The 15954-nt window shown below is 42.7% G+C and overlaps 1 non-coding gene across 1 annotated transcript; it reads right to left on the reverse strand.

The window, feature by feature from the left end:
• Positions 1 to 500: 500 nt before the first annotated feature.
• Positions 501 to 573, reverse strand: TRNAT-CGU (transfer RNA threonine (anticodon CGU)). The gene has a single exon. It is a non-coding gene; the product is annotated as a tRNA-Thr (tRNA).
• Positions 574 to 15954: the final 15381 nt, after the last annotated feature.

Genomic DNA, 15954 nt, shown 5'->3' on the forward strand with positions numbered 1-15954 from the left:
AGAGGCCAAAGGGGTGTGTTGCCTCCGCCGGGGGGCCTTAAAGGTCCAGACACCCAGCATTGGCTCAACCCCCCAGGATCCCCCTTTCCCCAGACACGGCTAAGCCGCGCACGGCTACACGCGGGAGGAGCCAACCCTCGTGTGCTCGGGTCCGTGGTGTCGCAACACACCAAACGCCTGTTTGCGCAGACGCCCCTGTGGGGATATATATATATATATATATATACATATATATATATATATATTATATCATATATATATATATTATATCATATATATATATATATATATATATATATATATATTATATCATATATATATATATATATATATATATATATATATATATATATATATATATATATATATATATATATATGATCATATTATGAGAAGCTAAAAAAGACGCGAAGGACAAGATAAGGTAAATAACTTGTACTCACTAATTGAATTAAAGACATGATAAATTAATGGCAATCAAAGTGGCTGAAAAAACAACTTGCCACAGGTGGGGAACGATCCCACGTCTTCGCATTACGCGTGCGATGCTCTAACCAATTGAGCTACCACGGCTCTATTTCCCCATCCACTTTCTTGACTATTTATGTTTTACTGTACTACAACTAACCTTGGGAGTGTTAGCCAGCGCCACCACTCACAAATCTTAGCGGCGGATGTGGAATATCATTATCAAGGATATTCCTTATCCTTATCAAGAATGTAGAAAGTACACGATGTTTTTGGATGGCCAGTTGCCTTCATCCAAAAAGATATGCTAATATCAACTTTTCCGAATACAAATCTCATATCGAGTAGCCAAACGCAGGCGCATATATTTAAAGCAGAAATATTTCTTTCGGTACAAAGCTACCGCGCCCGTACCTATTAGTGCAAGAAATCAATACAACAGTCAATGACAAGTGACAAGATTTAAACACCATCATCACTAATTATAAAAAAAATTGCACGTATAACTTCTCAACTAATAAGAGCCTGATTACAAGCAAGGTTTCTAACGATGAAGGACTGCTGTATGGCCAGCTTACCGAAAAGACAGGAAATGGTTACCCTAAAAAGGTCAGAAGTTGTGATAAAGAAAAAAAAAGAGATAAAGAAAGCAAGCAAGAAAGAAAGAAAGATATAAACAAGACAAGCTACTGAAGGATTTGCGTGCCGTATACACATTTAAATGTGTCCAAGAATAACCTCGCGGGTTGTAGCGTGAAAGAAAAAAGAAGATATTCCAAAATGACTTCTTCTTGGGCAAGTTGGTGCTTAGATTTCCTAGGTATACTTGACTGTGGCGCGAAATAAATTTCGTCAGGAGGGGACAGAAAAAATGAGACAGTGCAGCAAGCGCCACTGTCTTCTTTTCTCTGTCCCCTTTTCACGAAATGCATTTGGCGCCACAATCAAGCATAACTAGGAAAAGAAAAAAAGAACTACTAGGTGATTTGACTGCCAAAACACTGTATAGTGGTCTATCAATCGAAATTTTCTTTTTTTTTTTTGGGGGGGGGTGGTAACTCGAAAACTTTTTGTCGTTTTTTCACTTGTGATAATTTGTGATACTTTGTGCAGCAGATGGAGAACGGTGGCTAGATTTTAACCTTCGGTTGTTGCGAAATATGTGCTTACCTTTGAATATTCGAAAATACTGAAGTTTTTTTTAATAAGCATACGAATAGTTAGCGTACATGTATTATTCAATTCGTATTAGAAAATTCGAACATTCGACCACCCCTAAAAACATTATTAATGATATACGTAATAAAGAAACGGCAGAACTCGAGTCTCTTTCCAGAGTCGCAGTCGAAGTGGGTGAACTGTAAAAAATTTATCAACAAGTGAGGCAAAGAAGCCGCACTCGAAATTGCAAGTGTAAAAATTTTTGACGAAGCAGTATGGTATAGTGAATGCATGAAATCAGAATGAAGGACAGATGTACAGCAAAAGATAAATACGGCAATGTTATCCGCGATTTCGTAGATACGAGGGCAGCAGAGGAGTCATGTACTGAGTTCTAGACACCCAGAACAGCCTCGTAGCGATTAGGCGCAGGTACAGATAAGAAGTAGAATTCCCGTCTCTAAATAGGATGAAGTAGTCATGACAGTGCAAGATACGACCAGTACAAGCGCAGCAGATAATCAAATAACCAGAGTTTTTATATAAATATATCATATAATGTAGTTGAAAGCTTGTTATCCTTTATACATACTGCCTCATCACTTAAATATAGCAAAGGTTTGTAATAGTTACAACCCAATATTAATCCATTAGAAGGGAGGCGTTAAAGATATATAGAATTATAAATGGAGTTCGGTTCAGCAGAGGTGCCAACTGCCATGGAAACACTGCGAGTCAAGTCGTAGAGTAGATGAGCCATGAGTGGATATCTTAGAACTTATCTACAGATATTCCACAGATAGTTTAATTATGCACAAGAAAAGCTGGAAAATTCCGTAGTAGGGAGTCACACAAGTGACATAATGTTTTCAAACTTATTTACCGCATACATACTGCATAGCAGGGTAGATTGAGAAGGATAAGGTGCAATGATCGGTGGGGAAAATTGCAGTTATTTGCGGTTTGCGAATGACAATCTCATGTTTGAAAATGCCGGAGCCTGCGACAAACGATTTACGATTAGAACCGGCAAAACCTAACGCCAGGTTGAGGATTGATTTATAATATTGCAGCCCGACCATGAGAATGAATATTCCAGACAATTAAACACGGAAGCACATATGATATGGCAGGTGCTCTCCACTAGTAAAAAGCATCTTAACGAGATCCTCGAAAATCAGCAAACTTGAGCTATTCTTTCGACCCTGAAATCGTTTACTTCAAATAGTATAGGTCATGTAATGCGTGCAGCGTAAGCGGTGATCTCTTAGAGCTATAGAGTTGGTGCCAAAGTAAGGAAGATGCAGGTCAGGTGTGGCAGCTTGTAAGGTAGTGTGATGAGACTTGGAAATTTGCAAGCGTGCGACTAAGTCAGCTGGCGCAATACAGTGGTCATTACAGATTACAATAAAAAGAGCTTCGTCCCGCAACGGACATAAAATATGCTGATGATGACGTGGCGAATATGATGATTGCCCCTACCTTGTCGTCTTCGTATATTTATCAGCAGCCCTCTCTCTGCAACGACAGTGAATGTGTTGAGAACATGTGCGAGGAGTTAAAGAATGAGTTTATACGGCAGAGTGTGTGACACAGGCTACTGTTTTCTGCCTCATAGTGCACTGCATGGGTATATGCCGAAATGATTTTGTCACACACTCTGTGCCAGTGTACAGTAGAGCTCTGCCTTCGTTGCTGTGTCCATGCTCTTTTCTTTTTTTCCCCTTTTTTTAACAGTTTGATTGTATAACAGCAAAATAAAAACGATCTCTACGGGACCACATTTTTCTTAGGCTGCAGCTATAATGACACTGCACCCTTTTTTCTTCGCGAGATTCTTTGGGCCACAAGGTGCCGTTCGATGTGGTTGGGCTTCCGTCATTGTCCTTTCTTATCGATCCTCTTCCTCTTCGCCTGTTCAGAAGATATGCTATCGCAATAAATGTTTGTGCCCTATATTCCTTCTCGGATGATTAAGATTAACATACAACTGCAGCAGATAACAGAACTGTCGCCACAAATTTCACTCGCACTTGTCCTGAATGTCGCCGTAAATTTTATTCACAGTTATATTATTCAAAATACGCAGCGTCCTTAGAGGAAAATTAGTATACAACTACTTAATGAAGCTTTTACACGCATTTATTCAGACATAGCTCGGAAGTAAACAATCACAATACCATATAATAAAAAGCCAACAAACAATGACATCAAGGACAACGTGTACTTACTTGTACTTACTAACTGAATTAAAGAACTGATGAATTACTGAAAATGAAAGCGCATGAAAAAACAACTTGCCGCAGGTGGGGAACGACCCCACCTCTTCGCGTTACGCGTGCGATGCTCTACGAATTGAGCTACCGCGGCGCCGTTTTCCCATGCACTTTCTTGGGTATTTATGTTTTACTACAAGAACTAATCCTGGGAATGTTAGCCGGCGCCATGTCATACGAATTTATACAAGCAGGACATATGTTCCAGAGACATTCATAGGAAAGGTCTAGAAAAGAAACGAAAAAGTTAAATATACGAAAACATATATGCAGAGTCTTGTTCATGACGACGTGAATATTAGCAAACACACTGTCTCGCTTGGCACGAAACGATAGTAACGCGAACACGAACTTTGCGGTAACATTTGTTTACAGTACATAAAGCAACAAGCAACAAGCCTTCGAAACTTTCAGCCTGACAGGACCACGCACCAGTCGATGTCTGCAGCGCTCCCTGGGCACGCGAGAGCATTTCTTCGTCGACCTCTCGCTTCCTCGGACTGGGCGACGATAGGGCGTCCCACGTGAGTTACATAGGGTGCCCGGTAACGTATGCGTTTTTCATTACACGACTGGCACATACGCTTCGGCACGAAGCCCGTGTGGGTGAGAGGTTGAGGTCACCAGGAAAATACGAAAAAAAAATGAGATAAATAACGCCTCTTATCCATGCATACATACAGGATGGTCGAAAAACGGGCTGGGAAAGAACTAACCAAAGATAAAATAAACGGGGAGACGCGCTTGACGACTTTGAATGTGAAAACGAAAAGGGCGAAAGGGAGGACGTTGCCGACTGTCGGCGGCAGAGGGCGGCTCGCGTGCACGCTGCAACCGACGACAGCTGGTCGAGCGAACGGGTGATGGCCGTAAAATAATCTTTCTTTCGGCTTCCTCTTTCTTTTTTTTTTTACTCGACTCATCTCGTTTCTGCGTCCCAATGGTGACGCCGTCCTTCGCATTCAGAAATATTAGACGCAAACCAGGAGGGCCCTCGCTCACAGTCGACCTTACATCCTGGCTCTGCCGGGGCGTCTCGGATGAATGGAAAACGGCAGCGCGACAGAGACAAAACAAGAAGAGAAGGTGATAGCAGACGCCCGGACGGCTACAGCGGGCAAGCCACAGCACCAACCTCGCGGTTAACTCATAAACGCGCTCTCATAAACGTGCTCGCCTCCCCGAGCCCCTACGCGGTCCATGAAGATGGGGGAGAGCTGCGAACTGCAGCTAAGTGGAATAGTAGCGGCAAAAACTACAACTACAAAATGTAGGTACGGACTCAGCTTATGCATCATTTGTTGTACTTGGACGTATGGTTACGAAACGTGCCTCGTATATACATGTCTGTACGTTCGCGGCACTGTTAATGTAGATGAGCCGCGGAAAGCATCTCCCCAGTGAGACATAAGTATAGACGGGCACGAGAATTGAGTAGTGTGCAGGGAAAGAGAATTCTATGTGACGTAACAAAGAAAGACGATGAGGAAGGCGTGATTAACCGCAGTACACTCGAACACAGTGCAGTGTGAAGCTTTGAAAGGAAATGCGCAAAACGGAATTTTTCACACAACCGCAGGCTTAGAACGGACCAACCGGCAGCCCGGCATATGACCCGAGTTGTTCGTTTTCATATGCCCTGTTTATTTTTTCCCTATGTCTTGTTTTATTTATTATTTGTTTGCGGACACGAAATGAGATGCTAGACAACAGCGGCGGCCACTATGAGAAAAATTAATATCACACAAATGTTTTGACGGAATAAGTGAGCCCAGGGTCAACCAAAAGACAACGGCGTTCAGGTGTTTAAGAAAAAACAGACTATAATTCGTTGAAAGACAAAATCACACCATACACGACATAGCTATCATGTCTACATTTCGATCTTCCTGAACGTAAGTACGTTAAAACTTCTCACACTTTTGTTGTTATCGGTCTGGCACGCGCTAGAAAACGACCGCTGGAAGAGCACCACGGAATCTGGTGGCGTGACGCACTCTGGAACCAAACCGAAGACTTAATCAGAAAAGGGTAGTAGAGAGCAGCAAGTAAGTAGGTCGGTAGCGCACTCTGGAATAGGCACGTCAGAGTGGATAGACTGACAACACAAGGTCGGTAGGGGGTACACACCCATGAAGCCATAGCCCAGTATAGCTGTAATGGGTAAAAACAGCGCGTGGTAGCGTGCTCAGGGGCCGATAGGGAGGAAGAACACACGACCATGTGCACCAGGAGAATTCATCGTGCAGGCACCAGACCAATCACTGGACACCTAGCAGACCTACAAGTCTTCCGAGCGTCGATGAGGTATTTGGGAACAGACGTCCAGTGGAAAGCCAGTCGACTTGCTTGCTTCTGGAACAATGGCTTCCACCGCCGAGCTTCTTTGAATGTCGCCTCAAGCACACGCGGCCTACATTTTTGTGCTGTTTGTCTTACTGAGTTCAGCCGGATGGACGATCATTGCATCAGCCTGCGTAGTGTCTGTCCTTTAGCGTCAAAATGTGTCACCAATATGATGGGAAAACATTATAAAGCTTATCATATGAATAACTTCCAATACCGTAACAGAATAGTAGATATCAAGCAGCAGTTTTATGTTTTCCAAACAAAGGTGTGTACATTTCTATCGTTCTAACAGAACAAAGAAAGCTACGGCAGATTAAGAAAAGAAAAACTTGGCACAATTACAGTTTGGGTGTCTGCACACCGAAGCCTCAGATTAACGTGCACGTGGTACATATTCGTATAAAAAAAGTATAGTATGAAAACGTTTGTGGTGCGCAAGAATGTCCTTAAGACATTTTTTTATTGACATCGATATAGCTGCATGTCTTTTTCTTTAAAACATGATCTCCAGAGTACTGTTACCTGTTTTTCTGCACATCCACATGATATAAATATTCTGAGGTATCTTTTCATGGTTTCCCAAATGCCAGAGGGATAAAGAGGAGGTAGGTGTTGACAAAGAAATTGTGGATGAGCAAGCCGATAACGGTATGCTCGCGGTACTTTCAGCCAGGTGACAAATTTCGACAGATGAGAAAACGTACGCCATGTCGTGTTTATCCCTCACGGCAAAGTACCGTCGCGACCCGCCGTGGTTGCTCAGTGGCTATGGTGTTGGGCTGCTGAGCACGAGGTCGCGGGATCGAATCCCGTCCACGGCGGCCGCATTTTGATGGGGGCGAAATGCGAAAACACCCGTGTGCTTAGATTTAGGTGCACGTTAAAGAACCCCAGGTGGTCAAAATTTGCGGAGTCCTCCACTACGGCGTGCCTCATAATCAGAAAGTGGTTTTGGCACGTAAAACCCCAAATATTATTTATTAAGTACCGTCGATATGCACATAAAGCTTTTATCTTTCTTTTCTTTCGCACTGCAGTTGCCAACATCGCTCCGGTTATAAATATACTTCTGAATTTCAACGTGAATCAGGAGCAAACGCACTTGTCGATAACTTGCCATGTTGCACTAAAACGATTATCTAATTTGAACGAAATCAGCCGTAGTATTCAGCATTTTTAACTCGCTCCTCCGTTAGTGAGAGTGGCGGAATATGTTTCAGAGATAACAGACAGACAAAGAACTTTATTTACAAGGTCCTGAGAAGCTTTGTCCTAGGGCAGAGCTGCGGGCAGCTCCCACATGGGGGCTGGTAGGCCGAGCCTAACCGCCACAACGTGGGCTCTCTGGACAGTCCAAGTTTGCCGTGAAAGTTCTGAGCTCTGAATGGCAGAGCTCCATTCTTCTTCCGTGATGCGATTGGGTCGATAAGATATCTTCGTTTTTATGAGATTTGTAGCATGAATGTGTAATACACCTCCTTAAATAGTTCTGTATGTTTTCCACGTTCTCGGATCACACTGTCGACAAGCCTCATGAACTGCATGCAGCACGCAGATGATCGCACGCGCAGAGTGGCATGTTACAGGCGCTCTACTATAGTTATTGCATGGCTGGTTTAGCAGAGAACGAGGGAACGCTGAAGAATCATTTTGGCTCAAATATTGTTCCGTCAATCCTGCGTTTTAGGTAGAATAAGGTATGTTCGTATGCGAACAGATGGTGCACAAAGCAGGGCACCCAGACAGCTGCTATTCAATTTGACCCAGAAAAAATATTTATGCTGTCCCGATTAGTGTATATAAACATACGAGGAATGCCATGCTAGAGAGGGCTAGAGAATGCCAGAGAGGGCACGGCAGCTTACCAGCGGACAACATGCCTAAATCGCCATTGCTGCTTGTGCAGGTTTTGCCGTGGTTTTTCGCCGTGGTGTCTACGGCGAACAACAGGACTGAACCAGGATTCTTCGATGTGCCGCAACGTGGCAATGACACTGCGGTCCGTCTACTTGTCAACGCCCACCCTTCAGGAGTGACGTCATCGCTGGACAACCTAGAAAAGGCCCAGCCCGGCATCGATTTCTTCAGAGGGCACGGCAGCTTACCAGCGGACAACATGCCTAAATCGCCATTGCTGCTTGTGCAGGTCAGTCAGCTGGGCAATTTGCCCGCTTATCGTAGCGATGATAGGTTTCTGTTGGTCCTGCCGTGCCCTCAAAAGTGTTCTGCTATCTTGTCTGATTGCTGGTCGATGCTCATGTTATTGCTTGTGTCAGGTGACATAGAACAGAACCCTGGGCCCAAGGCTAATGAAATGTTGCAGGTCATTATCTATAGACTGGATGAAAGCGACCGCAAGATGGACCGTATAAGAGAGGAAATTGCTGCTGTTAATGCTAAAACTGATAAGATACAAGGAATTTTGACAATGTTCGAGGAAATGAGCAACAGAATTAATAAATTGGAATCGGTTGTCCAACAGCAAGCATTGAAGTTAATTGACTACGAAAACAGAAGTAGGCGCAACAATCTCCTAGTATTTGGAATCAATGAAAGTGCTGATGAAACAGAAACCAAACTCAGAGAACAGGTCCTAGACGGTATTTTTGACAATACTTTGGGGGTCCCCGTCAGGACAGTAGAGAGAATTCACCGAATTGGAAAAGCGAAACCGGATAAACCAAGACCAATTATTATGAAGTTCCTTGATTCCAGGGAAAAGGACAGTGTTCTAAAGAACTGTTTTAAACTGAAGGGCACTAATGTTCGGGTTAGCCAAGACTATGCTAAGGAAACAGCGGAAATAAGAAGAAAGCTTTGGAAAAGTGCAGCATCGGATCGGTCAAAAGGCACGAAAGTCAAGCTTATCTACGATAAACTTAAAATAAAAGACAAAATGTACACTTGGGACCTCACTAACGATAAGCGCATACCATATGGATATAAAGAAAGTAGATTCGGTAAAGAAAAGCAAAAAAAAGTTTGAAGTGGCAGGCTGCCCGCCTGACCCAGACGGTTCAACAAGTTCGATGGCGACGCCCGGCTCGTCACCTACGTCATAGCTACGTTTTCTTGTTTTAAATGCACGCAGCATAGTTAACAAAACAACTGACCTAGAATTTCTGCTGCTTTCCCAGAGCCCTTGCATGGTTTTGATAACGGAAACTTGGCTGCACTGTGGGATACAAAATGACACAATTATTCCCCCTGGATACAAAATGTTTAGGAAAGACCGCGATTCACGTGGAGGAGGGGTGTGTATCATAATAAAGAATTCTGTCCACGCGGCTCTAATTGATAGTGACATCCCTGAAGCAGTTTGGTGCAGAATTTCCTTTCAAAGTGTCGTTTATCTAGTCGGTGCAATATATCGGCCACCTTCGACTTCGCTTGACTTCCTAAACCGATTGAACACATTCTTGTGCAACAATGTACATAGGAACACGCGGTTAATTATGGCCGGAGACTTCAATTTACCGCACATTAACTGGCAAGACCTACTCTGCAGCGGCGCTGAAGCATCCAGCGCTGATAAACTTCTGGATATAATGTTTTCTTTTAATCTAAATCAAATCGTTCAAGAGGACACAAGAATAACTTCTAGGTCGCGGTCATTGTTGGACCTAGTGTTCCTATCCAATAATATAGAACATCATTTGTTGACAATTGAGGAAGGTATTTCCGATCACAGAATGATTGTAGTGAATATGGCTACTAGCAGTGTACCCCGTATGAAATGCTCCCCTATAATTACGGTAAAGGACTACAAACGTGCTGATGGCAATTCAATACTAGATTTTTTGGAATTCTCGTTTGGCCAATTTGAGCACCATGCAAAGGAAAAAACTGTAGATGAGCTTTGGAATGAATTTAAGGATATAGTAGAGCATTGTGTGGACCGATTTGTGCCAACTCGAAAAAAAAAAAGCTAAACAACGCCGACCTTGGATTAACCGCGGCATCATTCACATGAAAAGAAAATTAAAGCGACTGCGTAAAAAGAAAAAAGGTTCGGACGAAATACCGAGACTTCGCGCAGAGTTGAGGCATACTCTGACACTATCCAAAAAGCAATTCTTTGAACAAACACTGACAGGGTTCCTAAAAAGTTCCCCACAAAAATTCTGGAGATATCTTAGCAGTAGGAAGGATAAAATTGAAGAAATCGTAAAGGACAACATAAAGTTAACAAAGTCTGCGGACATTGCCGAACATTTTAATTACTTCTTTCAATCTGTGTTTACTAATAATACAAACATGAATACAGACGAGCATTTACCATATATAACACGTTACCCAATGGGAAATCTAGAAATCAAACAAGAAGGGGTGTTTCAATTGCTGCTGAGTTTAGATGGAAAAAAATCTAGTGGACCTGACAGAATTTGTCCTGAATTTCTGAAACGCTATGCTGAATGGATGTCATACTACTTAACGATAATTTTCGCGAAATCATTACATACGCATTCTCTACCCACAGACTGGCGCAGGGCCGTAGTTATACCAGTGCACAAAGGCGGTGATCGCACACTTGTAAATAATTACCGTCCTATTTCACTCACATGTATCAGTTGTAAAATTCTGGAGCACATCATCGCAAAACATATTTTACGATTTCTAGAAGTGAATAGTTTACTTTACTCAAACCAGCATGGCTTCCGTACTGGACTATCTACCATTACACAATTAATTGAAGTAGTTCATGATCTCGCTGCCGCCTTAGATGAGAAGCATCAGATTGACGTCATTTGTATAGATTTTGCAAAAGCCTTCGATAAGGTTCCGCATAATAAGCTGATCTTTAAACTGAGAGAAATAGGTATCGATGAAAGATTAGTGCTATGGATAAAAGAATATTTAAGTGATCGTAAACAGACTGTAAGTTTAGATGGCAGCCTGTCGAGTCCACTCCAAGTGCTTTCAGGTGTTCCTCAGGGGTCAGTCTTGGGCCCACTGTTATTTCTTATATATATAAACGATATCTCTTCTGTTATTGCAGAACCGGTAAAAATGAAGCTTTTTGCAGATGATTGCCTAATTTATTCTACCGTAACCAATGTTCAGGATCAACTCAGAATTAGTCGTTGTTTAGAAAATTTCAGCCGATGGTGTAAATTATGGGGTATGAATATAAACTACAATAAATAAACATACACACATATGACTAAGAAAGTAAACGTTCTGCCTTTTAACTATTACATCGATGGTAATTTGTTAGTTCGTGCTAACCAGTTTAAGTATCTAGGTGTTACAGTTACGCATAATCTGACATGGCATACGCACATAGAAAATGTGTGCTCGAAGGCGAATCAGAGATTAGGTTTCTTAAGGCAAAAGCTAGGTCAAGCTTCGCGAGATGTAAAGCTGCTGGCTTATAAAACTTTTGTTAGACCGTTACTTGAATACGCCTCAGTCATCTGGAGCCCTCATCAGAAAGAAATGACTACAAAGTTAGAAAAAGTTCAACGTCGTGCCGCGCGCTTCATATGCTCAAAGTACCGCCGTTTAGAATCCGTTACACTGATGTTGCAGTCTTGTGAACTGGAAACACTAGAAGTACGAAGGCTAAAAAATCGTCTGAAAGTGTTTTACAGAATACTACATGGACATTTAAAAATCAACAAAGATGAGTATGTGCATCTTCCAGGAAAACGAAGCAGTCGTGTTAACCATCAATATGTTTTACGTCCATACTTTGCTCATAGTGATGTGTTCCGCTTTTCTTTTTTCCCTGCCGTGATTGAACTATGGAACGCAATACCAAGCTTTGTGGCAGAAGCCAGTGATGTTTGTGAATTTGAAAAATTGTTAAACATGTATTTTTGTGATTCCGCTGCCACTTGATGCACCTGTATATATGGTCTGCCTGTATTTAAACCCTCCCTGTAAGAACCCTCAGCAGAGGGTTGACAGTACGAAGAAATAAATAAATAAATAAATAAATAAATAAATAAATAAATAAATAAATATGGCACAGCTCCGCCAGTTGCACCGCCGAGTATGTCTCTTGCACCGACTTATTTTTCGCCGCCCAGGCACATTGCATGTCGGTGCAATTTAAGGCGGTTAGCTGGTAAGCCCGCTCCTAAGAAAAAAACACTGTGAGCTTAAGTGATGCAAAGCCTAAGTAATTAAATATGTATTCTAAACTCGCACTGAACACCGATACCGAGATACTATAAGTCTTAGCTAGTAGTAGCGATATGATTAGCTTAAACCCGAGCGTCAGCCACCCGAAGCGCCACCAAGTTGATGCCTGCGGAAAATTTCTGGCGGCCATAAAGCAGCACGTATAATCAATCGTTGCGCATCCGCAACGCGAAGAATAAACGGTAACGCGAAGCGACAGCTCAGTACCCACGTGCTAGCAGTCGTTAAGATGTCGCTAATAGCAGACGACCTATTTACGCTAGCGCACGTAGAAGCCTGAACTTCGTAACAAGATGTAAAAACCAATAATTTCCAAACGCTCGCTTTCGCTAAACTGCGAGCGCCGCATGACTCGTATATATTTCTGCACAGAAACGCAAGCGGGTTACTGCGGTGAGTCACATCAGTTGGCTGCCTTCACCCAAAATAACAAATAAAATTATTTCATACCTTTAGCGCTTCGTCAGCGTGCCGGAGACGTTCTTGCGACCACTGCACAGTATAATATTCAGCGTCACTTACGCGTACTTCAGTGAATTCACGGAGAGACGGTATGGCGGCTCCTCTTACACGGTAGATGTTTGCAAGCATATGCCGGCGACTTCAATTCCGTCCCTTTTTCTTTCTTTTACGCAGACAAACACAAGGTGCTTGACGAACGCAAGATGTTCGTCTTCAACAAAACAAGGCGATTTAATACCCAAATATTACAAAAGATGCGATAAATATCTAGCTCATGCAGCAGCCTTGTTCGCTCGATAGCGTGCCCCTCAAAGTAGCAAAAAGTGGCGAATACTCCGAATTCGGACTTGCTGCTGGATCATCTTTAGAACAGCGGCAAACAGGACTAAGTCAGAATTTCACTCGCCGCGGCTTTGGTGCGTCATATTTGCGACAGTCGACAACAAGGTGACGTGTGCCTTCATTGGCATCGTTGCAAGCCAATCGTGGGTTCTCTGCGCAGTCGACGCACTGCGGGAAGGCTACCTTTCTAACGCAACAGCGTTAAGGGCTCCGTGTCGCAAAGAATCAGGTGCTGGCGTCCCGGGTCGGCGCCTGGCGTCGGACGTCGTTTCGGCGAAACGATTTTCGAACCGCCCACGCCCAGGCCCTCCATATGGCGAAAGAAAATTACTGAACTGATTGCATTTCGCAAGGTAAAATGTGTAGAAAAATGGTAAAGTACCATTTTCACACAACCTATAGACATAATGACTATCGGATTTTAATTTGAATATATGAAAAAAACGTAATTCTGATACGCGAAAACTCAAACTCCTTTTCCAGCGTTTCTACCATTCATAGACCGGCGTCCGCCATTTGCGCGCGCCGAAGCGTGAACACGTCGGAGTCCACGGAACGGCGCGCCCGCCGCTTCCTTGTAACACTTCCAGATGGCGCTCGCCTCCGCCACACATCGCGACCCACGCAAGAGGCCGCGTTTCTACCAGAAAGCCCGCGTTCATGCACAGCGTTCGCCGCGAGCGTTTCCCCGTAAAAACTGCGCTTACAGATGCTGCATTTGCCGGAAAGCGTGAGAAGCAGTCAGAGATCTTTGAATGCTATCGCGTTCCACTCTTAAAGGCGAAGTTTAAGCATCCTGCAAATTTTGCCTAGTCGTAAGCGGTGGACGAGAGTTTCGATTGGCATCCTCGACAAATCGCACCGGTGTTGCCCCGGTGAAAATTTTCCAGGAGGTAATTAATATACCACTCATTTCCGAGTGGCTGGTAGATCTGATCACTTTTTTGTAAACAATATGCATACTAGTATAGTTGAAGGCATATCTGACCACCATATTCCAATATGTCACCCACCTATGTCGTTTAGTATACAAAAAAGGTCTTTAGAAAGCACCATCATCGACTTTGCAAAATCGGACGACGCCAATGTTTTGACGTACATGGCATATAAATTCATAATGAATTCACAAATTTTTCAGAAATGGCTTACAACCCTTCGGCAGACGCAAATGCTCTCTGGATTAAGTTTAAGACATTATTACATGACTGCATTGAACAATTTATACCGTTAAAAACACGAAAATCGCGGAAATACAACGCATGGGTAACGCGTGAGGTAATTGATGCCAAACTAAAAGTGAAAATGTTACGTCGGTCTTTGAACAAGACTAAAAATCAATCACTCCAGACATCAAAGTTGATTACTGCCAAGGCAGAACTCAAAATCAGACTAGGCCACCCCAGAAAAGAATATTTTAATACTAATCTGCCTAATTTCTTAAAAGCTAATCCACAGATTTTGGAATCACTTTCCTGCATGCAATGTAATCACGTCAGAACGACCCCACGATGAAAAAGTTTCTAAAGCTAATGCATACAACAAGTACTTCCAATTGGTATTTACTGCAGATAACGGGATTGTCCCCCCTATAATTTCTGCAGGTTTCACCATCGACTCACTAAACATAACTGAGTCAGGAATCTTTAACCTTCTACTCGGATTAGATACGAAAAAATCTAGAGGCCCTGACGACGTCCCGAACGAATTTTTAAAGCGATACGCAGAATGGTGCAGCAGATATCTTGGCATTATCTATCGCATTTCACTTTAAACCGGACGTGCGCCAGATGACTGGAAAAAAAGCAAAGATAATACCAATCTATAAATCAGGTGACACAAACTCTCTTTCTAACTACAGACCGACATCACGAACTAGTATATCATAGAAGATACTAGAGCATATCATTTTAAAACATGTAACAACATATTCCGAAGAGAATGGCATACTACAGCCAATCAGCATGGGTTTCGGCACGGGATGTCAGCAGTAACACAGTTGACTGAAGTTATACGTTACCTAGCACAGACTCTTGAAAACGGCAGTCAAACAGGCATAATATTTCTAGATTTCAGCAAAGCATTAGATTGTATGTGTCACAACAAGGTAATTGCAAAATTGGAGTCAGTTATTGGAAACGGAAGCCTTACAGCCTGGACTAGGGATTTTTTATCACAACGTTCACAGTTCGTTTTCCATGATCAAGCATAATCTGATACAGTTCCTGTCACATCTGGTGTTCCTCAGGGCTCGGTCTTGGGGCCCTTACTATTTTTAATTTACATCAATGACATCGTCACTAACATCACATGCAGCATAAAGCTTTTTGCAGATGATTGCATTATATATAAAGAAATAAGTTATGAAGATCACCTTACTTTGAACAGACGCCTTAACGAGATAAATGCCTGGTGTGAACAATGGCAAATGTTTATTAACACCAAAAAATTGGTGTCAATGATAATAACAACAAAAAAGATTAAGTCAGGATTCACATACTTTCTCAATGCTACACTCCTAACTAAAGCTCAGCGGCGCAAGTATCTAGGACGGACTCCAGCATCTGTCTTGAAGTGGAACAAGCAGATTGCCAACATCACTTCAGCAGCCACTCGTAAGCTTTTCTTCCTTCAAAGGTCCCTGAAATCTGCTCCCAGTCATATAAAACGGCTGTGCTATAAAACCTTTGTGCGGCCAGTACTAGAATACACCAACACGGTTTGGTTTCCTAACACAAAGACAAACATA

This window comes from Dermacentor variabilis, chromosome 2, assembly GCF_050947875.1.
Source record: "Dermacentor variabilis isolate Ectoservices chromosome 2, ASM5094787v1, whole genome shotgun sequence".
Lineage (NCBI taxonomy): Eukaryota > Metazoa > Arthropoda > Arachnida > Ixodida > Ixodidae > Dermacentor > Dermacentor variabilis.